This window comes from Octodon degus, unplaced genomic scaffold (assembly GCF_000260255.1).
Source record: "Octodon degus isolate 3935 unplaced genomic scaffold, OctDeg1.0 scaffold00040, whole genome shotgun sequence".
Classification (NCBI taxonomy): domain Eukaryota; kingdom Metazoa; phylum Chordata; class Mammalia; order Rodentia; family Octodontidae; genus Octodon; species Octodon degus.
In genome coordinates, this window is record NW_004524616.1 from 8,791,613 (window position 1) to 8,800,186 (window position 8,574).

Genomic DNA, 8,574 nt, shown 5'->3' on the forward strand with positions numbered 1-8,574 from the left:
TTGTTTTGTTTTGTCAGAGATGGATGTTCCATTGCTGTTAGAGAAAGCATATTTGGAAAAGTCTTTAAAGGACCTTTTCATACTTGCTGCCAGTCCAAATATTGTAGGTACTTGAATTCAGCAAAATAAACCAAGATAGCCCAATAGTCCACTATGATTGCAATGCGACCTGCAATGCTATAAGTACCTGCCTTACCAGGTTCCACCTGGGGAGAATGCTCATAAGCTGGAATTGTTCATAAATCAGATTCATTCATAACTATGACAAACTGAGTCTTATGCCTTTGACACATATATACCCTGTAAAGTATATTAAAACCAAACATATACAAAAAGTACTGCAAATAAGCTCTGTTTTTCTTTCACAGTTACCCTAAATGGTGATATAGTACAATATCTTTGTAAATAGGCTGTTTTTATTTGTATAGTTATCTTAAAGTGGTACAGTAAATTCATGTGCTGCTTCTACGTTTTGTTTGTATCTACAACTATAATGTGAGGCTCATTCATGTCTGTGAAAATTGGCAACTTAAATGTTTCTAAGTTGGAAACTTACTATATTTTTATTTCTTGCTAAAAGTACCATTTTAGCTAAATCATTCATTGTAACATACAAACATAATTTCAAAGCATGTTAAATGTCAACAATTGAAATTATTTCTGTTCATCTTAGGTGCCAAAAGACAGGTATAAATGATAATATTCATTTTGCAAGTGGAAGGCATGATAGGTCCAAATAAAAAATACTTTTATTAAAAGTGAGTCTAATAACTGCCTCAGCCTCCCCAGTTTACAGGCGTGCACCACCACACCCAGTTCTGGGGCAGGCATTGGCAGAGGCCCCTGAGTTTCCGGGACAGCACCACCTGTGGTACTAGAGATCAAACTCCAGTCCTTGCGCTTGCCAGGCAGGGGGTTATGCCACCGAGCTATCTCCCCAGCCTGAGATGCACCCTTCTGCTTTTGTACTGTAACATTTTCAATAGACTAGTTATGGAGGGGACAGCCAGCTCTCGGCACAGGCTCCATCGCCTGACCAAGCCCCGCATGCTGGCCCAGTCTACCACAGATGTGTTTTAAACTGCCTGTGCTAGAGTTCTCTTGTCAGGTCCGTAAAACATCTGCGCCATGCATGTGTCAGCTGCAGAGATGATGCCTAAGCATGCACAGTCACGCTGTGGAGGCTCCACCAGCTGCCTGAGTCAGACAAGGACATTCGATTTCAGCAACAGTCTTTTATTTGGAATTCTATTTTTATAACTTTTCTCTGCTGTGATACATTCTTCATCTTGGAATCATATTAATGCTTTTAAAGTGTCAAATTCTAGGCTAGTCTCTTACTCAAAAATGTTTGGCTATTTTTTATATTGGTAACCCAAAGTCAAACCTCCTATGTTGGCCTCATCGTGGTATCCAATCTACGCTCTTCTCCCAGTTAATTATGCAGCAGCTGAATCCTTGCTTTTGCAGTACACATCAAACTGCTTATTTACTGCTTCAAGCCTTGTTTTTGTGTTTCTCATGACATGTTCCCCAAAGGTCAGCTGTTTAGTTGCAGCCTAATTTCCTTTGAAAATATCTCAGTATTGCAAAGCCCTTCTATATCCAAATTCACATGACACCTATTTCCTTGGCTTATTTTTAGCATTTAATTATATATGTCTAAGTCTTGTTAATTATTATGTCAAAGTTTAATCAGATTTCTATAATTAGGTGTTCAGACAGTAATTATTGCTAAATATGAGACCTTACGTTTTCCCAGCTGGCAAATGCTCATGTCAGACCCATTTACTTTTATCTAAATGAAGGTCAGAGGACCAAGTTTAAGTGGAGTGACCTACACAAAATTAAAAGTAGGGCCTTTGCATTACTTAACTCCAAGAAGTATACAAGATATAATAGCTACTGATTTCTGTTTGTGAAAGCATTGAGCCTCATACATGAGCAGAAAATGACTGGGGTGTGAGCTCAGGACACACCTTCACTACCTCAGTAAGGACTTCGGCAACACTCATTCTCCAGTATGTACTGATTTCCTTCTTCACTTGCTATTGCAGAATATCTAATACTGTTGCTATATCACTTTGCTTCTTTGGAGCAATAAGACCACCTTTAATATTGTCTCTAAATTTTTTTAAAATACAGATTTTATATGTCCAAATAAGATGCTTTGGTTTTAGCCACCTAATTTCTTTGGAAGGCAGTGAACGCTTAGATATCATTAATGAAACGTCTGAACTAAGATTAAAATTAAAACCTACTTACACAAGTTACACAACAGAAGATAAATTTTATATTATTATCCCAATTCATTTTGTTCTGCAAATGACTCCCATTCTATTCCCTAAAGTTAACTTTGAATTGAATATTCCCAAGAACATACCTTCCTTCAAAGGTTGATTTGCCATAATTGATAATACATTGTAAAACTGACTCCAATAGTAAAGATAATTACAAGGTCCATATAATACATTTTTAAAAATGCAATTGCGCTATTCTTGGTTTGCAGGAGAAAATTCTCTGAAGTTTAAATGAAAGACCTCTTGGAGACTAGAGTGGTAGCACAGTGGCAGAGCACACACTTAGTGAGTGAGGCCCCAGATTCAATTCTTCTGCCCCACCAAAGGACACCTCTTCAATGTGTTTGCTTGGGAGTGTTTGCTAATATCACTACAATAGAATGTATGCATTTCTAAATTTGTATTCATTTTAATGATAAAAAAGATAAAATAGTGATGAAACAGTTTCGAACAGGTTGGTAGGATGTTAACACTAATTAATACATTGTGTATTGTTGTCTTTGTAGTATTCAGAGGACAAGATGCAGACATATCTTTTTTTTTGTATTTTAGGGAAGGGTCTACAGTGTATTCAGGGTCTCACTACTAGATCGTACTCATAGTAATCCTCCTGTTTACAGCCTCCAAGAGCTGGGATTACAGGTATGCACCACCACGCCATCTTAATTGCCATCTCAGCACACCCTGGGGGTGAGTCAGGCATGGCAGGCCTGCAGATCAGACTCCCAGCCCCTGAGCCTGTTTATAGGTGCTTTAAGCTATGTGGCCAGCCCAGTAAAAATATTTTTACAGTATTTGTGCACATGTATATGAAAGTTTAAGTATGCATACAAGCCTTACTATCAGGCACACAGTATCAATACACTTAAATTTCCTCACCCCTGTGTATACTTCTTTTCTAATTATTAAAATGTTAAATAAATATATATGAAAAAAGCCAAATTCTGTCTATTCTCATTGAAATTACATAATGATGAATAAAGATGATACACATGATTTTTATTTTTTCTGAATAAAAATCCCATGAATTCTTTACAAAGAATGTAAAAGTGACACCTACCTCTGTGACGCTGATGTCCTAATAAAGAAAGGAGGAGTCAACTAGTGAGATGCACAGCGTGTTATAGATGTAACATGAATTGTAGAAAGATAAAGCAAACAGAGGATGAGGGTAATGATGCTGGAGGATTAACAATTTAAATAGGGTAGTCAGAGAAGCCTCCATGGCAAGGTAAAAATTAAGCATCAACTGAAGAAGGTGAGGCTGTAGTCAAAGAAGATATCAGACAAAGAGCACTCTAGACAGATGCAAAGACTTTGGCAGATAAGTCTGACTTGTATGCTAAGGAACTGCAAGAGGCTGGTATATTAAAAAAAAGGGGCTTTTTCATAACTTAATTCCAAGAAGTTACTGGCCACACAGCAGGGATGGGGGTGAGCACCATTACTGTGAGAGGAGACCCAAGAAGAAAGGAGTGGTGCATATAGACAGAGCTTTGGAGACATTTTTAGGGCTTTTAATTTCATTTTGCTTTTAGTGAAATGGAAATGAAAGTTCAATTCTAGGTACAAAAAAGATCTCAAGGACTATGAGGACTGAGAAGACATCCTTGGATTTTCCTGTTATGTCACTGGTAGCCTTTGGGATCTAGAGTGAAATGCTCATGATTGCATCTAATAAGGTCACTCGCTGTGGGTGTTGGGTTTAAAATAGTCTAGTAGGCAAGTGTAGAATGAGAAGACCAGGTAGGAAGCTTGATAGTCACCAGAGTAGGGAGAAATATCTTGGGAGACATCCAGATCTAAGCTATGGCTATGAATGTAAGATTGCCCTGAGTTCAGGTGAAGAGGGATGTATGGGAGAAAAGAATTAACCCTGTGAACAGCACTGTCCAAATAATGGTGAAGAGGAAAAGAAAGAGTTTAGAAGCATGCAAGTAGTGTGGAGATCCCTTTGGGAAGGAGTCATCCTATAGCGTGTTACAGGCCTCAATAAGGAAGAAGAAAGGGACAGGACAAAAGACATAATGTGAGAGACAGATCTGGAAATTAAGCATATTTTCTTGTACAGATAGATGCAAATTCGTCTAAAGATAAAACTACTTAAGTAGTTTCTCCAAGACAATAGAGACTCAACATGATAGAGACGCAAGCTGTTGGAGGTGATTTATTATTGAAGCTAACTTCCAAATCACTTTCCTCTAGTTAATTCTGAATTTGACATTTACTGGCAAAACAAATTATCTGTAAGTACTTGCCATTGCTAATGAGAATGAGATCAAAGTATGATGTAACTAAGGGCATGTTCTGTTTGATATTATCAAAAGTAGCTTGCAAAGAATGACACAACTTTTTCACCCACTCTACTGATATAGTGTGCTACGTTTGTTGGTTTGCATATGTTGAACCATCCCTGTATCCCTGGGAAGAATCCTACTTGGTCATGGTGTATAAACTTCTTGGTGATTTGCTGCATCCTGCTTCATGATATCTTATTGAGGATTTTTACATCTGTGTTCATTAGGGAGATTGAGTCATTGTTCCATTTTTTAGATGGATCCCAAACTGGTTTTACTATCAGGGTAATCTTTGCTTCCTAGAATGAGTTTCAGAGTATTGCTTCCCTTTCAATTCCATTAAAGTGTTTGAAGACTGATGGCCTTCATTATATCTTCTCTAGGTATCTTGGATAATTCAGCAGTGTGTCAATACTTAGGCTTTTCTTCATTGGTACATTTTTAATTACATTTTCAATTTCACTGACTGATACTGGGTTATTTAGAATCTTTTTTTTATCATCTTCTTGATTGAGCTTTGTAATTCATACATAGCTAGGAGACTGTCCATTTCTCCTGCGTTTTCCATCTTATTAGAAGAAAGACTCTGGAAACAGGTATTGCTGCCCTTCTGGAAATGCAATACCTAATTAGGAGGGAGCAGAGAGCCAGGGAGGAGTTTTTTATGAATCTGTGGTTGGAAATTAGAACTGATTATAAAGTCATGGTTGCTCTTAAAGAAAACTAATTTGCTTTTATGAGATTTTAGGCTAGTGAAAATTGAGAAAAGAATTTTATTGGTCCATAATTGTCTTATTTATCTAACTATGGATTCAAGATATGAGTAAAAATGGGGGTTTTTATTGACTAAATGCAGACTCCAAATCTATAAAACTTGAAATGCAAAAAGATGTTTTATCAATGGTACAGAAAAGGAATGAGAACTTCAAACTGCTGATATTTTTATTATTATGGGAAAAAAAGTAAAACAAAATTTCATAGTAAGATGATAGGAAAAGAACCATAGTTAATACACTGCATGTTATTACCTTTAAAGTAGTTACACAGAGTACAAAATATGTGCATAAAAATTCTCTAGTAGATATTAGTGCAAATCTTTTCTTTCTATGAACTGAGACACTAATAGTATAACTAATTTGCATTTTCTCTCTTTTTTCCGTTTCTTCCTTCCCTCTTTCCCCTAACCTAACTCCTTTTACCTTTCTAAATTTTTTTTCCGTTTCACAATATCTATTGCACACTTTAGACCTGATTTTGCTCTTTTGGTTTCTCACAAAAGGGAGATAGAGAATGTGATGTTTAAATACATGAGCCTGATTTATTTCACTTAGAAGTATGGTCTCAAGTTGCATCCATTTATCAATACAAAGTCTCCAGTTTACCTTTCTTTATGTTTGAGTAATACTCCACTGTATAAAATGTTCCATCATATGTACACATTCTTCAGTTAATGGGCATTTGGATTGTTTCCAAGATTTAGTTATTACAAACTGTACTTCTCTAAACATGGGTGCACATATTTCATTGTGGTATATTGTTTTTAATTTTTTCTAGAAAGATATCTAGAAGGAGTATAGCTGGGGCCCTCTAATCCTAGATTTCTGAGTAATTTCCATACTTATTTTCACAGTGGTTGCATCAATCTGCACTCCCATTAACAATGCTGAAAGGTTCCTTTTTCCCTACAGCTTCTCTAGCATTTGTTACTGATTGATTTCTTGACGGTAGCCATTCTTTCTGGAATGAGATGGAAACTCCGTGTTGTTATAATTTACATCTTTCAAATGATCAATGTTGTTGAACATTTTTTCACATATTTATTTGCCACTCATATTTCTTCATCTGAAAAGTCTGTATTGATCTCAGAAGCCCAATTTGGATTGTGTCTTGAATTTGGAGATTCTGCCTTTTCTCATTTCTTTATATATTTCAGATAGAAGTCCTTTGAAGGACACCTGGTTCAAATATTTTCCTAGTCTGTGCAATGTATTAAATATTGAAACTGTCCTACTAATCAGTTTTGAAACTGTCTCATTGCTATTTGTTTCTCAATAGAATTATTTTTTAAAAAAACAATCTGCGGTTGTCTTTTCACTGTATCTGTGGTTTCTTTTGAAGTACAAAGCCTCACAGAACTAGAGAAATCATTCCTAAAGTTCATTTGGAACCAGAAAAGACCTAGAATAGCAAAAGCAAACCTGGGCAACAAAGAAAAGGCAGGAGGCATCACAATGCCTGACTAGAAATTATACTTCAAAGATTCTGTGATAAAATCAGTATGGTGCTGGCAAAAAGGATGACCTGAGGATTAATGGAACAGATTAGAAAATGCAGAGACAACTGCAAACACACTCAGCTACCTTACCTTTGACAAAGGGCCAAACACATTCACTGGAAGAAAGATAGCCTCTTTAATAAATAATGTTTGAAAAACTGGCTTTCCAAATGCTGAAGGCTAAAATTAGACCCATGTCTATCACCATGACCTACACTGAAGTCAAAATGGAACAAAGATCTAAATATTAAAACAGAAACACTAAATCTGCTGTAAGGAAAAGTAGATGGAAATCTTGAAGACATGGAGGTAGGCAGAGAGCTCGTGAACAAAACCCAAAATGCATGGGAAACACTCCCAAGAGTCAACAGCTGGCTCTTCCACTTACACCACTCATCATGCATATCTGCCATTTTTTCTGTACTTAGTTGTTCTCGTCTCCACAGCAGCATGTTCAGCACATGTTAAGCGGATGCTTACCATGCAGAAGAACTGTTGTGGGAGATGGGGACACAAAAACAACAAAACTAGTCGAAGTTTGTCTCTGGTGGACCTTATGTCTCACTAGAGAATGACAATAAATGATATAATACATCTACAGAAGGCTCCTTGGCAAGGAGAGTTGTCACTAATATATCAGGAGTTGAGAAGACAAATACCACAGGCACAAGGGGAGTTGCTAGGTCACCATGTTTTATCTGGTAGTCATGAAAGGCTCCATCCATAAGAATTCAGAAAAAAACAACTCAAGGAACGTCTGGAGAAGAACTTTAAGATACAGCAACAATTTGAGATTAGTTTGATTAGAATGTGCCCCAAATGTTCTCTCCTCCAATAACATACAGGTGTCAGGGGTTTGGCCCAGTGAAAAGCAAAGTGACTAAAACAGCTGTATGTCACCTGTGAATCAGTGTACAAGAGGAGAGGTCAGAAAAATTCATGAGTAAGGAGGTTTTCTCTGTTTGATCTAAAATAGGTTTGTTTAACTACATAGTTGAATTTCTCAAAGAACGAATTGAGATCTGATATTACAGGGTGAAATTCTGTTGCTCTTGAAGTAAAGAACATGAATAAAAACAAAATCAGCAGTAATGTAAACTGCTTACATTCTCGTAGGTGAGCGTTTACCTTTGAGTCATTCTTTACCCAGACTATTACTGTACACAGGCCCCCTTGCGTGTGCTGCCATCTTGTGGCCAAGAAGAAAAGTATCATTAATAGTGCCACCCGCAGGTCTCTGTGGAGCAAGCTTTGTCTTGGGAGAGAAAAACCATGCTTTATAATTATCTTTAGATTGAAATTTTTTGGATTACATAATTGGGAGAAGTGAGAGTTATAAAAAAATCGAGAAATATTCAGGTTGGTTTTAAAAAGAATTGCTGCACGATTAAAATTATTGTACAACACTTACGATCAGACCCAGTCCTAGCCCAGGTCCGGTGAGTGTGCGGAGAGTTTCCTGCTACCCTGCGCCTGCGGGACCAGTCCCAGCCCAGCCGCACCGTGGGCCGGACCCTCTCCCAGCCCCTCGGGCCGCCCCACACCACTCTGCCATACCTCCCCACACCTCCTGCCGAGTAGGAAATTCTGCCGACTTCCGGGAACCCCCAGACACAGTCCTAGTCCAGGTCCGGTGAGTGTGTGGAGAGCTTCCTGCTACCCTGCGCCGGCGGGACTAGTCCCAGCCCAGGCGGCAGCGTGG